Source organism: Polyergus mexicanus, unplaced genomic scaffold (genome assembly GCF_030449975.1).
Source record: "Polyergus mexicanus isolate NDT 795.1 unplaced genomic scaffold, iyPolMexi1.0 SCAF_18, whole genome shotgun sequence".
Taxonomy (NCBI): Eukaryota; Metazoa; Arthropoda; class Insecta; order Hymenoptera; family Formicidae; genus Polyergus; species Polyergus mexicanus.
The window spans coordinates 3,738,273-3,759,885 of NW_027223338.1; positions in this window are offsets into that span (position 1 = coordinate 3,738,273).

Genomic DNA, 21,613 nt, shown 5'->3' on the forward strand with positions numbered 1-21,613 from the left:
CATGCTGCCGACTACTATACGAGGTATCATTTGCGGTCCTTCGAATTGCGGTAAGACTAACGTGTTGATAAGTTTGATAGAAAGTCCACACGGTGTACATTTCGAGAATGTGTACGTATACTCGAAATCACTTTAACAACCGAAATATCGATACTTGGAAAATTTGCTATTATCGATCGATGAAATTGGTTATTTTACATTCTCTAATAATAGTGACGTAATTCCATCGAGTGAGGCGCTTCCGAATTCCATTTTTATCTTTGACGACGTGGCGTGCGATAAGCAAGATACGATAAGAGAGTACTTTGCAATGGGTCGACACTCGAGCGTCGACTGTTTCTATCTTTGTCAAACGTATGCCAAGATACCCAAGCATCTTATACGGGACAATGCAAATTTACTGATTTTATTTAAACAAGATGGTACAAACTTGAAACATGTATACAACGATCATGTAAATACTGACATGTCTTACGGCGATTTTCGCGCATTCTGTCAGAAATGTTGGCAACACAAGTATGGATTTGTAGTGATTGATAAAGACAGTTTACAGACTAATGGAAGATATCGAAAAGGATAACGATTTTGCAATACCGTAAAGTGGTTAGTCGCTATCGATACATCGATCGAACAACGTCTAAAAATTTTCGTCCGAGCGCAACATGACGACGACGATTGACAGTGACGATGGTGAGAAGATTGCGAGAGAGATTGTAAAAACGAGCGAATCAATCCGTAAAAAATATCGTTCTTTAAAAACCGGTCAAATGGAGGAAAATGTCGCATTGGAGAGGCACTTTAAACCAATTATCAAACCTCTAACACAACTTGTCGAAAATACAATCAATGTGGATTCTAATGAAGCGAAAATCGAACCATCGAGTATGCTCGAAGACAAGCATCTGAAAAAAGAGTCTGGAACAAAGCGAACAAGGTCAAATATATCATTGAACGATTCGCTAATAACTTCTACTCCAAATCAATCGAAACGTAAGCGAATGAAACAATTATCGAATGTGGTTACTTCTACTCCGATAAAAGATGTACAATCGAGTCAAATATTGCACGAAAGATCGTCTCCGTATGTGGAAGAAATTTTTGAAACCACACCTGAAACGCTTATGACGTCGGTTCAACATCAATTACAAACGTCCGAGGGTCAAAATATATTGCGCACACATCTGGGTCCACTAGGGCAAAAATATGTGGGAGCTATTTTGAGTCAAGATAAAAATAACAGTATGGATTATGTTTACGGTGTTAGATTTTGCAACAATGGAATGATGCTTGGTGATAAAATTTTTGATGTGGATAAAGATGACATAATTATCGGTGAAATAAGATACGTGGGAACACCAGGTCTCTACGAGTTGATTTTCAAGAGAATATCCGACGGTGACGTATACAATGACGATGATAAAATTAAACACAAATATATTACTGGCGACAAATGCGCATAGACGTGGCAATGATATGCGTAATCCAGTGTTAAGTAACAAGGGATACAAGTATAAAAATATAATTGCGCCATTAATCTCTATTAAAAATATAATAGCGCCTGGAAAAAAAGCTGGAAGAGGTATAAACATACCGCGCGCTATGACGTTAAACGATAATAAGATCGACTACGTGCATTGGAATGATCCCAACGAGTTGGTTGATCGCTTGCGATTGCTGGAAGCTTCGCGTCAAGCCGGCAACAATGTCCACGACAATGAAATATTATCAATTATCGAGGAACTTTACGAAGCTGGCCTTATTATAAATTAATCTATGCGTCGGCGAAACGAGTCAGTCTGTCATTATTGTTTGTATCGAAATGTCGATTAATAAATTTGGATTATCGTTGGAAACACCTCATACTATCAATGGAATGGATTACTAAGAAATTACGTGCGCGATAACGCTCTGTGTCAGACAGCCTCCGGCTTTGACGCAAGGTCGCGCAAGATACGACGCGTAGCGCAACCGGAAGATGATACTGATGCAGCAAACAAACAGTACGTGGTAATACGTGTCAAGCTTTTGGAAGACAGACAGGAAGAACTTGAGAAAAAAATAATCACGCTCGAGACGAATGTGCAAACGCTGCAAATAATGATGGATGAGATGCAGAAAATGCTTCGGTATGCAACTCACGCGCAGACTACATCTAATTCAGCGCATGAGAAGAAAGATATATAAAGAATATATGTGAAGGAATTATCTCATTATTGCAAATTATGTCTCGATCAAATATGTCGCAAAAGACCTCTGAAAAACAACTGCTCGTGGAAGAATTGCATGCTCCAGCGAGAAAAAATTTCCCACGTAGACGTGTCATAGTACGCGGATACGACGATCTGTGGCAGGCGGACGTGGTCGAGATGCGTCCATATGCACGATTCAACAAAGGCTACAACTACATACTCACAGTTATCGATGTGTTGAGCAAATATGCGTGGGCTGTACCGCTCAAGAGCAAGAGTGGAAACGAGACGACTGATGCTATCGCAAAGATAATTCGAGACGATGGAAGAAGTCCGAAAAATTTTTAAACCGACAGAGGAAAAGAATTTTACAACACAAATATACAGAAACTCGTGAAGAAACACAGCATTAATCATTATTCGACGTACTCTATCATGAAAGCCTCGGTCGTGGAACGATTCAACCAAACGTTAAAGAGCAATATGTGGAAAATGTTTACGTTTAATGGAAATTACAAGTGGATCGACGCGTTGTCCCGGCTCGTTAGAGAGTACAATGCGCGAAAACATCGCACTATCGGCATGAGACCTATCGATGTTACCCCCGCGATCGCCGATAAACTTTTAAATACGGTATACAACAACGTAAAGATTGCGGCACCGGCAAGATTCAAAGTAAGCGATCCGGTACGCGTGAGTAAATTCAAGACCATTTTTGACAAAGGTTACAAGCCAAATTGGTCGACCAAAGTGTTTAAGATCGTTAAAGTGCAGAAAACTAATCCCGTGACCTACGTACTCAAAGATTCGCGCGGAAATCCCGTCGCCGGCGGATTTTACGAATACGAGTTACAACGCGTTGCCAGTCCCGACATACATCTCGTGGAAAAGGTAATACGCAAAAAGGGCGACGAGGTTTATGTGAAATGGCTGGGATTTGATGCACAATTCTTGGATACATAAAAATAATATATTATAAATATGTTAACAATAATATATAATATTAAAGATATTTTACAAATATATAAACAAAATTGTACACTTTATAAAATATACATATAATTTACAATAAATATACATATAATTTTAATTTACAATAAATATACGTAATTTTTTATTTACAATAAATATACATGATTTTTATTTACAACGGTATTTTGTAATGTCCCCACGGTAGCGTGTTGGTGGTTTCGGGTATACCGTTGGTGGTTTTCGATATACCGTTTGTCATCGTACAGACTTAGAGCAACTTTTGTCTCGCGAATAGTGTATACTTCGTGTAATTTAGATCTTATACAAGACTGCTGACGCGTCATTTCAATCTCTTCGTTCAAACACCGCGTGTAATCGTTGAACGTTATCGTTCTCGCGACGATGTTATTTTTGACGCCTTTTACCTTTTTTGTGTCTTTCTTACCATCTACTCGCAACGCGTACATTTTTGCCCTAAGCCCGACGAATTCGGTCATGATGGCGCCATTATTTTCATCCTTCATTAAACCCGGTATCTTTTTATTCGCGAGCGGTATACCGTACACATTGTCCACCGCATAATCGCTGGTATCGAATCTGTCGACGTTGCGCTTTATATTCTCATATACATCTTCACACTCGATGTGATATATGAGACTGTCGTTGTCGGTGTACATGACTTTACATTTCTCTCGATACATAGGTATCATATAATCGTGGTGAAACTCGTACAAACATGTCTTGGATATGTCGAGTATACACATACCCACATAGATTGGTTTATTAAATTTCACCTCGAGATTGCGCAATTCAACGGCGATCAGATTCTCCGAAAACACGCTTCTACTATGAAAATTTGGTTTTGCGATCATCGCCTCTGCGCCATATCTTCCATCCCAATGTGTCACGAGCTTAATATTAACGTGATTGACGACATTTTCTATCGTTTTGCCAAATACCGCATTATTCATTAATTTATATAAATTTTTTTCAAAATCATTTTTTGCAAGTGTTCGGAATTGTGTATTGAGTTCGATATAACTGCGAAGCCATGGAGATTGCGAAAACTGTAATATTCGATGTATTTTTGTAACGCGAAGTCCGTGTCGCGTGCATTGCTGCAGGTTGCGGTAATGTATTACGTAACGTTTCTTATCGTATAAGGTTGCGAGCAGCTTATCCTGCCGCTTACCAGGTGGTTTGTCGCGTGTCGGGCAAAACGGTAGGTCAGTGTGCGCATCGTGAACACGTTGCGGATACTCGAGATCGACTTCAAGGATGTAGCCTATAGGCGAATCGAGCGCGATCGATGATGTATCAAAATCGGATACGTCGTCGACCCATCGAAAATCTGCATAGGGCAAGGGTTGACACATTGCCCATCCGTACAAATTATTTACATCAAAGTACGTGAGATACGTTGAAGGTTTCGATGGATCGTACGACTGCATATACTTGTTATTAGCATGTGCGTATCTGTTGGAACATTGACTCAAACCACCGCGTATTCCGCATTCGATAAACATAACCATGTCGATATCCGTAAGCAATTCGAATGTAATATTTGTATGCTTCACTATAGCGTCCCACGTGTATCCGGGGAGAGTAGTAATACGCGGGGTTGAGCCCATAACTTTTAATACAACTCTCGCGGAAATTTTCAAAAATGTCTGCTTATAACAAGATATCAATTTTGAGATACAAGTCGCTGTATTCGCCCAGCGTTCGAATGGAGAACCGCTCCCACATGTTCTTGGCGTGCGCGTAATCGCTCTCGGATATTGTGTCACCGGTCAAGGAACTGTAAAATGATTTGCGCGGTGGTAAACACGTATCTTGCAACCTGTCGACGCAGTCAATATATTCGTACGGAAAGACGCCCTTTAATATGATTTGATTTCTCTTCGGTAAATTTAACATTTTTCGTAAATGATATATATTTTTCCTTTGTTATCGGAAGTAACTCGATTCCCCCTTCGAACGCTGTAGCTATTTCCTTGATAATGAAGTGCGCGTCGTAACCGGATAAATTATGAAAAACTATTAGAATGCAAAAAGAATCTTTATAATTTAAATTGCAATTTGAATGCGCGGGACCTCTGTATCGCCCGGTCAGATGGCAATGATCGCGTACGCGTGTATCGTCTTGTACGAATGGTTTCTCGCAAATGTGACATTGTGTCGCGCTATGAAAATTTTCACATTCATCAGATGTTAAATTTACCATGGGGACATTAGCTGATAAAATAATTTTTACACGTTGCGCTAAATTTTTTAGTTCTTCGACGAACCATGATATGCAATCGATATCGCGACGAGAATGATACGCGGATAACGAATCATCGTACGAACAATGTACATAATATGCTAAGCTAAATACTTTGTGATGTTGGTAGTTTCTCTCTTCCTCCGTCTTCTCTAAAACGCACTCCAGATCGGCGTACACGACGAAAGGAAGCCGCTCTTTCCGATTATATTGTTGAACGTGAGGCACTTGTCCTTATCGCTCGGTAATCGGATAGCGCACTCGTTCATCTCTCGACAGTTCACCGTATGTGACTGTAACTTGTCGTTCGAGCCAAAGTAGTGCAAACATCTGTAAAAGAAATAATTTTTAATTTTCGTTCAAAGATTTCTGTAATATAATTTATTAAATATATACGTACCGATCGCAGATATACTGTCTTCATTTGCCACAACTCAATTGCGAGCTCACGAGGCGGGATAGATTCTTGATCCACGTGAAATGTCCAACGTTGTTGTCTTCCACGTACAACAGGTTGACGTGTTTGTCTTTTTTCAGCTCACTCAGACGTATCGGGACAATGTTCTTTTCCTCGATACTATATACATTGATTGAGATATCGTTGAGAAGCTCGAATTTTTTAATTTGATTCACAGTCACTGAAAACTCAATGTCCTGGAGATTCAGCACTGTCGTGTAATGCGGGTACGAAGATTCCTGATAAACATGATCTTCAGCTGGATATAGAGCGGCGATCACAGACCACGCGAAACACGCATTGTCATTAGATTGCACGATTATTACCGCTCTCTTCATCGTTATTTCTCGCGGTAATTTAATGTGGCACCCTGCGCGCATTGGATTATATTTATTTATATTTACATTTAAACCGATTCGCGGTAATGCCCACCCACTATCGCGTTCCTGAAATACTTCGAGCGATGCTAGAGTCGGCTCGATAACGCGCCGATCGTACCATTCGCGTAAATCGGTTGTGCGAAAGAGTTCATAGTTTCTCGTATTGATACTTTTATTTGCATGTTTATCACCCGTCACAAATTCACCATTGAACACTGTACTAATTTTCACATTAAAGTGTTTTTTTAGCACGGTTTGCACGTGTTCGAGCACAATATCTTTACCATCCTCGAAAAATTGGCGAGGCTCGATGTGATTATGATTTATAACCGCACTAGTCAATATGCGGCTCTCGAACGCCGTATCGATCTCTCGCCAAATCAATCCGTGTTGCCGCATGCTGCATCCTGCACCCGTGTGTACAAAACGCGTGCGTAACGAGTGCTTCAGTCCCTTGAGTCGTGCAATTCGAGCAATCAGCGATTGTCGAATCCCAATCGATAATCGTGGACGTTTGATTCGACTTTGCTCTTCCAATGATTCGATATATTCGTTGCATCGTTGCTCCCACGCAATGTACTCCTCTATCGAATTTACCCATGCAGATTGCTCATGCAGATTTTGTTCGGCACTGTTTTCCGCCATATTTCCAAATTTATGCCGAAAATTTTTGCTAACAAGATGTGCTTGTTAACAGCTCTTGTCTCGGAACTTTTGGCGAAAATACTGACGATGTGCCTCTTTACCTCGATTTTATATTCTATCTCAATGTCTCTTTCCATCATGTGTATCTAAATCTTTATTTCGCGATTTGTCACATACATTTTGGCTAATGTCGATTATTGCATTTTGTCGTCTAGAGATGATGTCAAATCCCAGGTGTATCGCAAAAGTTTCAAATTACATGCAGCTGTCCAATGTTAGTGCAATTTAATCATGAGGATTATCTTTATATTTTAGGATTTTGTCATGTTTTGACACGCGCGTTTGAAATCTGATATCTATGGGTGATGTCATCGCGAAGCAGCCGTATATCGGCGCTTGAAAATTTTATATTACGTTGCATTTTTGTGCATTCGGCTAAATCTCACATCTGGTGATGATGTCATCGCGAAGCAGCCATATATCGGCGCTTGAATGGAAAAATAGAAAAAAATATCGCGTCATCAATAATCCCCACCACATTGCAATTTTGCACCGCTGATACATATTTTAAATATGTTTAATACGTTCAGTATTGCATCGACCACTTGTGCGAAAGGTTCATATAAAAATGTATCCCACTGAAGGAAGCCGCATGAATTATTACGTTCCGATTCAAGATGCTGATGAAACTTCACCGTGTAAGAAGAAGAAATGTAACAAGTAAGTTTTAATTAACTTGAAGAATTTTTATACTTTTTAAATATTTTTATACTTTTTAAATATTTATATAAATAATATTGTTTTTACTCCCTAGCATTTCATCCGAGCCTCGTCGCGCGGTTCGTATACTCGGAAGACGATACGCCTTGACCCCGACGTCGTACAAATATTTGGACATTGGTATAAACGTTGGAGCTGTATCTTGCGTGGAATTGGTTCTCGGCGATAATCGGGGCAATCAAATAATATTGCCCTTTGAAACGTGGAAATCGCTAATGCAGAAACGTGTGGATATTGAACGGCTTCTACAATCGACTGAAATCCCATTGCGGATTCGAGATTTGACATTCGAAGTGGTTAAAATATCTGATTCGAATATTATAAAAATAGGATTATCAAATAATTCTTTATATATGAAACCGCCAACTCTATTCTATTTATTCGATTTTGAAAAAAATATAGATCATGTGTATTACTGGTTATGCGAAAATACGCATATTGTAAATGAAAAATTCAAACAATTTGTAACTGTTTTACAACAGAATAATATCACTAATGTATGCGACGCTGCAAAAACTATACATGAAAGTGATATGTTTAACAGCGAATCGCTCATAGATTGCGAGTTATTGACATGTGCTGTAAATGATATTCTTCACGAGGCTTGTAATAAATAAGTTATTTTACTAATTATCTGTGAATTTAATTATTTATCCCATTCCTTATGTATGAATAAAACGATGTAATAGATATGCACAGTCTGCAAAACTTAAATCTTTCTCTCGACACACTCTGCTAAAGATGTAGAAAAAATGATGAGGTAGATGAGACGTGATACTCCAGTTAGAAGGAGACAAAAAATATGAAACTAAAATATATATAATCGAGAGGAGTGTGTAACGTTATAATACGCAACCGTCTTCATCCTTACAACGATCTTAACAATATGTGTTATGGCTGATCAAGAAGTTATTGTTATTGAAGATGAGGATGTCATTCTCGAAGATGACAACTTGAAGGAAATTGTGAATTTATCGGACGATTCATCAGACGAAAACCGCATACTTTCGGAGGATTCCGATTACAATAGTGATTGCAGTAATGTTATTACGGACATAAATCAACGTACTTTAAATCGAGTTGAAATAAATAGTTTAGGTGTGGTAAAAATGTGCTGTATATACTTTTATTATAAAAGTGAAAACAACAAAAAAATTTGTACATACTGTTTTATGCGTATTTCAGACTTATTTTGGAATATTCGTGTTGTGCGACAGCATGAAAGTGCAATTTATGAACTAATCCTGGGATCGTTTTGTGGAGAATGTGGAAAACCGTTGTACCAGATAATGCCCGGCAATATGTGTCCAATTTGCACTGTATAAGCTGGACAAAACTTGTGTTGTGAAAAGACTTAAATAGGAAATATGGGGGCCTCCGAACATTTTGCGGAATTAGAACAATTTCTATGGGAGAATTTCATACAGGTGAACTCGGTGTGTGCATGGTGAGTTATGGGACAGAACATGCCTTAAATATCTCGAGTGGTTGGAAGAACAGTACCGACACGAGATGTTACAACAGGAGCATGGAATTCAATCGCTGGCTAGCCGAATCGCGCGACTTGAAAGTTTAAGACATTCGTTACGCAAAAAATACAAACGCTTAGATGTCCGTGTCCCAGCGCTATCGACAAACACTCCTGTCACTTCAATTGTGCAAATGGTGCAAAGTCAAGCAATCGGTTTGAAGAAATCTCGTACAATAGATTTAGATCATTGTCTGCGAGATCATTATACAGTGATGTCCAAGGATTTTGATATGGAAAACAGCTGACGTCTTGTTATGGGTGAGAACAACATTGAAATACACGAAGAATTAATTTTATCAATTTAAAAAAATATTAAATATTAAAAATTAAATTCATATTAATATAATGTTTCTCTGTTTCAGAAGGAGCGCCCTCTATATATATATATATATATATTTTTATTATTATTATTATTTTTTTTTTATTTTTATTTTTATTATTATTTTAACACACACACACATTGTAATATACACAATTATTAAATAAACTTATTATTATTATTATAATTAAAGTATCAATTATTTCTGTACCTTCTTCTTTCCTTTTCCTACATGCATGCCTCGCGCTATCTCATCGGTACATGCATGCCTCGCGCTATCTCTCTCTTTATCTCTTTCTCCCGCGAACGTCATCCTTTTCCAACACCAATGCGGACGCTATCCTTCTCCCTCGTGCCTGTGATCACCTCGCGCTATCCCTCTCTTACACATTGCGGACGCCTCGCGCTATCTCTGTCACACCTACTCGCGGTATCGTACCTTCGCGTTCCCTCTTCCCCGCAGCCCCCGCGCCTACCGTTTCGCCGCGGTCCCCCTCCCCCTCTCCGCGGACCCCGCGCTAACCGTTTTCGCCGCGATCCCCCTCACCCCTCTCCGCGGCCCACGCGCTTACCATTCCGCCGCGGTCCCCCTCCCCCTCTCCGCGGACCCCACGCTAACCGTTTTCGCCGCGATCCCCCTCCTCCTCTCCGCGGACCCCGCGCCTACGGTTCCGCCGCGGTCACCCCCGCGTGACGTCATTCCCACCCCCGTGACGTCATACCCCCACCGGGCACGTCATACCCCCGTAACGTCATACCGCCCCCCCGTGACGTCATACCCCCCGTGACGTTATACCCCCCGCGCCGGTTTCCCCTCGCCCCTCACCCCCCCTCAGAGGACCATGGCTTAGAACCCGCATAGTATCATTACTTAAATCTAAGAGAGCATTAAAGAAAAGGAAAGCCTCCAGCACTCAGGAGTGCTAAATATCTCCTCATTCATCCTCTCAAATTTTACCTGGTACAACAAGTCAAACTGATCAACAACGTCAAAATCATGGGATGAGGGAACAGGCTCCCTCACCAATTTATGTTATTGGGATCAAATATCATGATCTCGAACAAGCAATTGGACCCACTAATACGAAGGTTAAAATCACCAACCAACCGCATCCGGAACAGTTCAAAATCAACTTTATCGATCATGTGGAATATAGGAGACTCTCGAAATTACTCAGTGAGAGGAAAATAGAATGGTACACGTTCTCAGACAAGCAAAATAGACCAATACAAGTCATGGCAAGGGGTCTTTATGCTGAGACTGACCCGGAAACTATTAAAAATGACTTAAAAAGAATGAATCTTAAAATTCTCAATGTAGTGAACATACTTGGATACCGATACTCCACAGATAAAGATGGGAAACGTAAAAGAACCAGTAATAATAAAATGCCTCTAAGACTCTTTGAACTTGCCTTTGATAAGAACGAGGATGTTGGTAACATTTATGCGTTAAACCTACTATGTAACCAAAAAGCGAGTATAGAATCTGTACGATGAAATTATCAGAAAATAGTACAGTGCAAAGCATGTCAAGGATATAATCATGTTAAAAGCAATTGCTACAAAACTGCACGTTGCGTTAAATGTGCAGGTTATCACTACACAAAAGATTGTACAAAGAATCACTCCACCGAGCCGAAATGTGTCAACTGTGGGCAAGGACACACTGCAAACTACAGAGGCTGTATCGTTGCTGTAGAACAAAGAGTACAAGATAAGGCTAGAAAAGGTAAACAGAGGGAAATAAACTCACAAAAAAGTCAATCAAGGAACTCCAAGTGGCACAACAATCCCGCCAAGCAGAAAAATTTTCATCTAAAACAAAACTCACAACTGCAAATGCATCTTGCAAACAAAGCTAAAGGAACAATCCATGAGAACATGACTCAATTAGAACAGACAGCATACATGGCAATCTTTATGGCAAGATTTGACCAATTCATGGCCTCACAAGAAAAACTTAATGACATGATTATGACTATGTATCAACAAATCGCGAGCAGCAGGACTGCACTAAAAAAGAAATAAAATGGCAGGCTCCATTCGAATAGCTATATGGAATGCTAATGGCCTTGAACAGCGTAACCTGGAGTTAGCGTTGTTTTTAGATAGTCAAAAAATAGACATCTGTTTAAATTCTAAAATACACTTCACCAAGGAGACAGTAATGCGTTTGAGAGGTTATAAAGTCTATCACACGTCACATCTATCCAACAAATGCAGAGGAGGCTCAGCAGTGATAGTCAAGGAAAATATTAAACACCATGAAGAATTAAAGTTTTCCTCCGAAATAATACAAGCAACAAATATAAGGATCCACATTAAGAAGCTCCAGTGTAATATAATGGCAGTATATAGGCCTCCAAGACATAACATTATGGTGGAGGATTATATTGAATTTCTGCAATCTTTGGGTAATCGGTTTGTGGCTGGCGGTGATTACAATAGCAAGCACACATGCTGGTGTTCGCGAGTAACAACCACCAGAGGAAGAAGACTTCTAAAAGCGGTTCAGACATTATCATGTAATGTCCTAACAGAAGGAACTTCAACATATTGGCCTACTGACCCGAACAAATGCCCGGACGTTATCGATACATATGTTCATACGCAAAGGGTTGTCAACTAGTTTTAGAAAGGTAGAGGGGTCATTAGATCTCAATAGCGATCATACGCCTATAATGCTTACCCTAAACGAGACTGTAATAACCAAACCATCAGCATTGGCGCTCACTAACAAAATGACTGACTGGGATTGTTTTAGTGAATATTTAGAAAATTCAATTGTTTTTAACGTCTCACTTAAAACTAAAGAGCAACTGGAAAACAATGTAAAGCTGTTCACAGAACAATTGCAGCAGACTGCTAAAAAATGTACGCCAGAACTGAAACAGCGAGTCCCAAGGAAAAATTACTCCCTGGAAACAAAACAGATGATTTTGGATAAAAGAAGTGCACGGAGAAAATGACAGCAGACAAGACATCCTGTCAAAAACTGTCAACAATCTCAGCCAACAGCTAAAAAGATTATTAAATGACATAAAAAATGAAGGTATTACAAGATATCTTGAGAACCTTACTGATGACAAAGATACCAATTATTCGTTATGGAAAGCAACCAAACGCATTAAACGTCTTATCATCAATGCTCTACCAATCAAGAAAACCAACAATACTTGAGCAAGAAGCAATCAGGAAAAAGCTAGCGTGCACGCGGATCATCTGGAAAAAGTGTTCCAGTCGCATCCGCGAAAAACAGCGGAAGAAAATCTCACTCCTGAAGACTGCGGTGATGATATTCCCATAATCCCTGTTTCACCTAAGGGGAAATTATCAAGCTCTTAAACTTAAAAAAAGCATTTGGCTTTGATCTGATCACAACGCAGATGCTGAAAGGATTACTATTCTGTGGAATAATGAAACTTACTCACCTATTCAATGCTTCGTTCAGACTTCGATTTGTCCCGAAGCAGTGGAAAACCGCTGAAGTCATTACACTACCTAAGCCTGGGAAACCACCTGAGGAGCTGCATCTTACAGACCAATCTCCCTGCTGCCGATCATCTTTAAAGTTTACGAAAAACTTCTGCTGAAGCGTCTCAAATCTATAATAGAAGAAAAACAGATTATCTCTGTTCATCAGTTCGGTTTTCGTGATAAACGTTCCACAATTGACCAAGTGCACCGAATAATCTGGGACATTGAAAAAAGTTTAGAAGAGAAAAAGGTTTGCTCAGCCATCTTCTTGAATGTTGCTCAAGCCTTTGACAAAGTATGGCATAAAGAACTTGAGTTCAAGCTTCGTAAGTACCTTCCAAAAGCATATAGTTTACTGCTAAAATTTTATATCTCAGACTGATACTTTCGTGTTCGCTACGAAGACGCATGTTCTAGCTTTAGGAAAATTACAACCGGTGTTCCATAAGGCAGTGTATTAGGTCCGACCCTGTATCTGCTCTACACCGCTGATATCCCAAAATATCAAGGTACAAAGATAGCCACTTTCGCTGATGACTCTTCAATATTAGCGACCGGAATTAACACACGATATGCTACTAATAAACAACAACGCGCCATCAATAAGATCATGGACTGGGCTAAACGGTGGCGAATCAAGCTAAATGAAAGCAAATCACAGCACATCAATTTCACCAATAGACATGAGCTTCCACATCCAATTACCATCAACCAACAGCGCATTCCGTACGCTAACACAGCGAAATATCTTAGCATAACACTTGATGCTAAGCTTTGCTGGAAGGAGCACATCCTAATCAAGGTAAAGCAACTAAAAATTATCAAAAGAAAGTTATACTGGATGATAGGGCGACAATCCAAACTGTCTATTCACAACAAACTCATGTTATATAAACAAATTATGAAACCTGTCTGGACCTATGGCATACAGCTCTGGGGCTGCAGCAAAGCGTCGAATATCAATAAGATTCAGATCTTCCAAAATAAAGTACTACTAGATATTGTCGATGCCCGCTGGTACATGCAAAACACATATATTAGAAAAGATACCAACATTACTACCGTTGAAAAAGAAATAACCAAGGCAGCCAGGAATCACGAACTACGTCTAGCAAGTCATCGAAATATTGAAGCTGTACGTCTACTAGATACTAGAGGACAGAAGACTCTGAGAAGACTCAAGAGGACCAAGCCTACGGATTTGTTCCAGTAAAAACCAATAAATATAGTCCAACTACGTTACATTGAGTGGAATTGAGTTAAGACTTTTCTTGTTCATCGCTGAGATGACGACCAAATCTCTTAAACTTTCAAAGAAAAATCATAAAACGGCCATGTATGACTGGATTGATTGCAGCATGCCTATCTTAGGCAGATAAAAAAAAATTTTCCAAATCTAAATTATCAAAATAAGTCTCCTTTGTATTCTCAGTAAGTTGATTATTTTGACTATTAGATACTTCCGCTAAATTATTATATAAATTAAAAAATTTTTCTTAAAAAATAAAACAAATATTTGAATCATTACGAATAGTATTAAAAAATATATTATGTAGAACTTCTTTGACTCTTTTATATTGTTGTCGTCGCAAAACAAAATCTTTTCGCTTTCGTTTCATTTTAGACATTTTTATAATAATAAAAATAATAATAAAAGAACACAAAAACAAATAACTTAATAAAAAACTTTTAATTTAAAATCTTACTAGTAATATAAAAAGTCTTGTTTATGGACCTTTTCTTTTATTTTCTTCCGTTAATCGTTGCTGAGCGTGTTTAACCCAAATTTTAATTGCGTTTTCTACATCATTATCGGTAGCACAATGTATTGCACCTATAATAAAAAAAATTATATTGAATAGAGTAGTAAAGCCGGTTCTAAAGTAAAGCAGGTCCTCCGAGGGGGGCGGGTGAGAGGGGGGAAACCAGCGCGGGGAGGTATGACATCACGCGGAGGGACCGTGGCGAAACAGGTAGGCGAGGGGTCCGTGGAGGGGGGTGGGAGGAGGATCGCGTCCTAACCGGTAGGCGAGAGGTCCGTGGGGTAGAGGGGGACCGCGAAGCCGAGTAGGTGCAAGAGAGGTAGCGCGAGACGTCCGCGAATAGGTGCGAGAGGGATAACGCGAGGCGTCTGTAATGTGTGGGAGAGGGATAGCGCGAAGCATGCACGTAGATGATACAGCGTTCGTAAGGCGGTGTGAGAGAGGTAGCGCGGTCCGCATTGGCGTGGGAAAAGGATGACGTTCACGAGAGAAAGAGAGAAAGAAAGATAACGCGAGGCATGCAGGAATAGGAAGAGGAAAGAGGCGCAGAAATAATCAACATTTTTTATATATAATAATAATAATAATGTTTATTTAATATAAATATGTATATAATACAAATGCGTGCGAGCGTGCGTGTGTGTGTGTGTGTGTGTGTGTGTGTGTGTGTGTCTGTGTGTGTGTGTGTGTTTAAAAATAATAAAAATAATAATAAAATAAAAATATAATAATTATAATAATATTAAAAATATAAAAATACAAAAATATAATAATATTAAAAATATAAAAACAATAAAATATATATAATAGGGCGGCGCTCTTTCGGAAACAGAAAAATAAAAGTCTTATTAGTATACTAATTTAATTTTTAACATTTAATATATTACAAATCTTAAAAAAATACAATCAACCCTTTGACCTCTTGCTCGGAGGCTCATCCCATGATTCCTCTACGTCCTCCTCGTAGGGCTCGAGGTCGAAGAGGCGTTTTAACTCCGCATGGAAGCCATCGGGGCCGTTATCTTCCCAGACGTCCTCGCCGATCTCCCGCTTGTGGCGTCGCACCATTCTTATGAATCGCCGGTGCTCCAAGTTTAGAAAATCGGGAATCTGTATATCGCTCTTAGTATTGTACTATAAAATAAAATTATAATATATTATAATATACTATAAATAATTAATACAATGTAAAATATGTGGAAATATTATTTACTTTCTGGTATACTACAAGATTCAATAGAGCTCTCAACAACCCCATCACCAAGTCCTGCGCCCACCACGACGCGTTAAATCTGCCTCGACACAACACAGTTTCAATTAATGATGGCATTGTTATTAACTTTTGCTTTATTTTACTTTTATTAACGATAGACACTTTTATAACGACACTAGACTATTAGATAGTCGAACACTTTGTGACGTACACAACGGGATAGACATTGTCTCGAACATTTTAGAGTAGGGAATGTATCACTTACAAAGAACGCCTACCTTCTGCACATGATAAGAAGACAAAAGTAAGCACGTTCCCACGAACAATTATCTAAAGTTTTTAACTATGAATAATATATTATTATAATATGTAAACCACTATTGAACAGTTTTGAACAGCTGTCGAACGGCCTCAGAACGGCTTTGAACGGCTGTAAACGACTATTGAACGGCTATAAACGACTATTGAACGACAAAACAATTATTTATACGCCATTGAAATAAAGTCTATTTCCATGTACTGAAATGTAACATCTGTAGCCTGATAAGGCGGCTGACGCCGCTATTTAACGTCACGTACTGAAATTTGATACTCGCATACTGGGATAAGAAAAAGAAAAAGGGAAGAATAAAAATAATATTCTAAATAATGTTTGGATGAATCCTTATGATGATTCGTCCACCAATTAAATATTTTAAATACATTTTGTAAAGCGCAATTTTTTAAATGTTTTTCATAGCGCATAGTATTAGTAACATCTAGCTTATTTAACGAACTGATATCTTCGTAGTCCGCATCCAGGGTCTCAATAATAACGTCGTTTCTCGCATTCTCGTCAAGTATATCGGTCAGCCATTCTTCTTTTTCGTGTTCTTTAACGTACACGATAGGAGATGCTCCATCTTCCCTCTTCCGTCGCACCCATCACAGCTCTCGTAATCAATCGCCTAGCAAAGCTGTATGGAACGTTTCCATCCTCCCATTGAAGTCCATGGTGATGTCCGATTAGCCATGATGCTTGACATCTCTCAGATTTTGTAAGCGCACGCCATGGTACGGGACTTTCAAAACAGTAGTGAGAGAAAACAAATCTATTTCTCAGTATTGCTACTTCCTTCACGATAAAGTTTCGCCCGATAATGAATCCTTGCAGATCCACAAACGTTGGCGCAATCATGCTGATAATATTACTGTACGATTGCAAAAATGATGTACGACTACTATCGACCGTCAAAATTTCAATCTTTATATAATTTTGACATCGGAGGGGATATTTGCTGATCTAGGTAATTTTACGAACTACGTTAGTCAATGGGCAATATTTGACAACGCGATCGTGCAAAATGAGACAATAGGCGGTAGTGTTTGCTGATATATCCTCCTTGCACTCAAACTTTAATCTCACGTCCACGGTGAAATTTTTGACAGACTCGTTTTGTCCCGAACAGTCAATAACCGCGAGAGGACCGCAATGTAGAAATTTTGAAATGTTTAATAGTATTATGCATCATCATTATCACATCCGTAATAAGATTTGCGAAAACGAAAGTACATATCGAACAAGAGGGCAAATCTATTTTTATCGAAATCTAAGTTCAAATCATCGTAGGGATAAAATTCCGAATTTAGATAGAGTTTAACGTTGGTCAATTTACAATCGTCAAATGTAGTAATATCTTTTGACACAGCATTTTTTTGGCAGTCTGCAGCGCAAAGATCACGTATCGCGGCTTCTCCAGCTGAGAGGCGGCTTTTACGGTCCACGAATGCTTGGTCGTATTATGCAATAGAGGAAATTCGTATAGATCCCAAAAGCGAAAACTGATATTCAAGTATCGCCCGCTTTCCAACGCGCATAGCAAGAATAGTTTATTGACCTTGCTCAATATTACATGTAGCATTCGCCATTGTATATTGAATAATTCGATATCAGCTTCAGCCGAAGCATGTCCAAATATGCAATTGTTGTCGTTGCGCGATCGTATCAAAATTAATTCGTGACGAGTTAATCACAACTCGCTTATAATCTTCGCAAAAACCCAATAGTATATGTTTAGCGGCACGCAAATGTTGAAGTAAGCTTCAATAGCATTATGCGACATATTCTACGCAGCATTCCCCAAGATTTTACCTTTCTCAATTGTTAGAAAGTTATATATAGTTTTTAATCGTGGAAGCTATTCCAACATTTCTGTTGCGGTCAATCTCCGCACCGTCGTGTTCATATCGAAGTTCATCAAACTTAAACATGACACAATTGTTTCCTAATACCACTCTCGCCCCTTCATCTACTTTATACACCTTCAACGTTCTCTCAACGTATAAAAAACTTTCACACGGCAACGTGTACAAATCTTGATGTTGTATCGGTATCCGTATCTCGTCGCTATATCCAAGCGTTGTGTTGGCGTATGGATTGTACGTATGAGTCTCAATCTTGACGATACGATCGTCAAAGATCGGCTCGCCTCGCTCAAGATGTCAATGATTGATGACAACAATATGATATTGTTCAAGTTTTTCGTACGACGAATCCCAATGATTTTAAAAATTCGCGATTCAACGCGCTGAGCTTCTCCTTAGCGTAACCGGATATCTGATTATTGTCACCTGATACCACAGCCACTCGCTTTCTTGCAAAAATATTGTCCCTCGAAAAGATATTGTCTCTCGCGTGCTCCGGGCTTTCGTTCAACACAAGCATTTCATTTGTCGCACGTTATTATTTTTGCCGCCGCCATATATGCAATCTTACGGTAATTTCCTCTCCTCGAAAATCGAGCAAATATCCTTCTTGATCAACAATGCGTATCGTTAAATCAGTAATGCTCCGTGCGACGATCGGTAGATAAATGATCTGTGCTGGCGTTTCCGATATCTTATATCCTGGCGGCACGCTCGGTGAAAAGTCATGTATCGTGTGTACACGCTTGTCATTGCAGTACGCGCCAGTCGTTACGCTGCATTCTATACGAATAATTTTTACGCTAATAATATTTATCGGTACATCTGATTCGTGCCATTTCCGAGGCTGTAATATACGATTCGACGAGAATCCCAACAACGATCCAACGTTGTCTGGTTTACTAAAATTTATTCTATAGATACATTTGATTTCACTCTTGAGCGTATTATGATTAGCGCGAAGCGTTATTGGATATTCGCCGTGTTCTTCGATATCATCTTCACTCTCCTTTCGCGCGACATCTTCGTTATCAACAATATTGTTGGAACCAACTACGCATCAATGTCGTAAAATTTCACGTAGGAGATATTCGTTTATCGCGTGTAATTTGTACGATCCCTCGGGAATCGTAATTTTCTTGTCGTCGTTATCAAAATAAAATTTATTATTCCGAGAATTCACGTTCGATATCGTATGATAAGTTTCAAAATCCGTTAAACCAAGCTCGTAATCGTCATCGTTTCAATCTATAGCCGGAAAGTAGCTTACAGCAAGAACGCTACTCTTACCAGTCAACGTAAGTGTGAGTGACGTGCTGGAAAACTGTCGAACGAATACTGAGTCGCGACGGTGAATTGTCAAGCTTTAAATTCATATCGATCATCGACTGTTTGAAGAAATCGTAGACACAATCGTCCACCAATACTTTGATTGTAATTTTGATAAGCCGTGTGATTGTATTCTATATTTGCAACATTTTGTCCAAAATATCGCACTAATTCCTTGGGCGGTCAAGGATTTCCAAGACTATCGAAATATACTACACGATCTCCTCTCTTTGCATGAGTGGCCTTCACTTGGACACAGTACAATTGGACACGGTGCAAATGGACACGTTACAAATGGACATGAGATTGTGCAAACGGTTCAATTGGACACAGTGCATTTGGACACAGTAATTTTGGATACAGTAGCTTCTGGACACGTAAGAAAATACGCATCGTTTACTTGGACACCGCTCACTTGGACACTGTTCATTTGGACACCGTTCGTTTGGACACAGAAAGATGCGCACCGTTCATTTGGACACCGTTCATTTGGACACCGTTATTTGCCCACCGTTCGTTTGGACACCGTTCATTTGCCCACCGTTCGTTTGGACACCGTTCATTTGCCCACTGTTCGTTTGGACACCGTTCATTTGCCCACCGTTCATTTGTACACAGAAATATGCGCACTGTTTGTTTGAATATGTAACAGATGGAGAGAAATAAAAATCATTTTGGGAAAATATAATCAGTATTCTTATAACACTTTATACTGGTAAATCTATGTAAAATATGAAATCGTGAAAAGGAGATACATTTGAAGGTTATAATATCTGTCAAAATAAAATATATTCATACGTATCTCTGATACTGATGTCATTAATTTTACATTGCTTTTAGCACTTTGTTTAGCCTTTCGCATATTTGGATGTCATGCATGGATACAGTGGGTTCCGCCCCCCCCTGCGGGGGGGCTCCACTTCCGGAAGATATAACCTAACCCAAACCTATTTCTTATTTAAAACAAAAATTTGGTGTGGATTACGTCGTATAACTTAAATCAAATTTTGGTGTCCAAACGAACGGTGTCCAAACGAACGGTGGGCAAATGAACGGTGTCCAAACGAACGGTGGGCAAATGAACGGTGTCCAAACGAACAGTGGGCAAATGAACGGTGTCCAAACGAACGATGGGCAAATGAACGGTGTCCAAACGAACGGTGGGCAAATAACGGTGTCCAAACGAACGGTGTCCAAATGAACGGTGCGCATCTTTCTGTGTCCAAACGAACGGTGTCCAAATGAACAGTGTCCAAGTGAGCGGTGTCCAAGTAAACGATGCGTATTTTCTTATGTGTCCAAAAGCTACTGTATCCAAAATTGCTGTGTCCAAATGCACTGTGTCCAATTGAACCGTGTGCAAAATCTCGTGTCCATTTGTAACGTGTCCATTTGCACCGTGTCCAATTATACTGTGTCCAAGTGCACCACTCCCCTTTGCATACGCTACCCAATGAGTATCAGAACCATCGACGTCATCCAAATTGACGATAGCGCTCTCTTTTCGTCGTACGCCGTTTATCGATAAATTATTGCGCATGAAAACGCCTCTAAAAAATGGTATACGCATACGTCTTGCAAGTTGTTCCAATTGTACATTGGTTGTTACACCGGCAGGCATTTTTATCGTTATTTTGACCTTTTTTATTAGCCGCTGTTGAAAACCCTCGTCCACGTTTATATGGAGCGAGATAAAGTCCGTGACCTTTTATGGCGCGATTATGACGTTGCATTTCTTCGAGCTGACGTTGCGCCGCCTTGCTAACGTTTACCGCTTTCGCGATTCCCGCTGCTCCGCCAGCCAACGAACCAAGAACTCCCAATATTGGTAAGATACCACCGCGCTTCGCTATAGAAAGTATTCGTTTTTTCATAGTCTTTTTCTTTATCGATGATTTTTTGATTTTCATCCCCATACCGAATTTTGTCTTTGCCTTCATAGCTGCCCAAACAGCTGTAGCGGCCGCTCTTTTGCCAAGAGTCGAATCTCTCGCGGTAATACGTGTTCGCGCTTTCGTGGCAAGTATATTATCCGCAACGTGTCGTTGACCGAGATCGTTGCTTCGGGAATAAGCTATGTCGTGCTCGCGACACGCGGCATCCAA